The sequence below is a fragment of the Propithecus coquereli genome, unplaced genomic scaffold (genome assembly GCF_000956105.1).
Source record: "Propithecus coquereli isolate 6110/MARCELLA unplaced genomic scaffold, Pcoq_1.0 Scaffold8884, whole genome shotgun sequence".
Lineage (NCBI taxonomy): Eukaryota > Metazoa > Chordata > Mammalia > Primates > Indriidae > Propithecus > Propithecus coquereli.
The window spans coordinates 2,465-3,385 of NW_012155156.1; the positions used below are offsets into that span (position 1 = coordinate 2,465).

The window sequence follows — 921 nt, forward strand, 5'->3', positions numbered from 1 at the left end:
TTTTTTTTTTTTTTGGTGTGGTTCTCAAATGATCCTTTATTGAAATATTTTCCTTTACACTTTTTAACTAGCTGGGCATTCTTTGCACCGTTGCTGATGTCATCTATGATGTCATGAGGGTGGTAGCCATCCACATTACAGCCTGTAGACTGGGCAGTCCCCAGAATCTCTTTAATGGTTCCAGAGAGCTCTCTGGCTAAAGATCAGTGCTGTATCTGTCTGGCAATGTATCTCATCAAAACCGATATTTCTGTTTAGTGTTATTCTGTTTCTTTGTGTCTCTTGGTGGTTCCTTGAGGGCTTGGATGATCAAGGCAGAGACAGAAGGTACCACTTCAGTCTGGGCCTGTCTGTTCTGAATAGTCAGTGTCACTGTAATCCTCACACCCTTCTAGTCACTGGTTGCCTTGGTGATGTCATCACCAACCTCTTTTGGAAACAGACCCAGGGGGCCGATCTTGGGGGCCAGGACAGATGTGGCACCGACTTCACCACTGGTATACCTCAGGTACATGACTTTAATCTTGTTGGGGTTGAATATAGGTGGCATGGTGGAGGCGGCTGGTGTCAGATGAACCTGGATTCAAGATAGCTAAAGAAAGTTGGACCTTGGCCTCCTCTGAGCCAAAAACTGAAAGCTGGCACAAAGTTTAAAAGGTGCAAAGGAGTATCCAGTGAAGTGAAGTCTTCCTGCCACCCCAAAATCTCAGCCACAGTTTTAGTCTTGTTTCATAAATGTTTATTAAAGGCTTCCTTCCAAGTGCTAGATGCTGTTTACTTTCTGATAGTGCTTAGACATACTTGAAATTTCTAAAAATCATTTCACTTAAAACTAAAAAACAAAATATCTAACTCCTATTGCTAGTTAAGATGGCATAGTGATAGTTTAATATAAATTCCATGAGGTCAGGGATTTTAATC

The 921-nt window shown here is 41.9% G+C and overlaps 1 pseudogene; it reads right to left on the minus strand.

Moving 5' to 3' along the window:
• Positions 1-63: 63 nt before the first annotated feature.
• Positions 64-619, minus strand: LOC105826395 (annotated as a pseudogene).
• Positions 620-921: the final 302 nt, after the last annotated feature.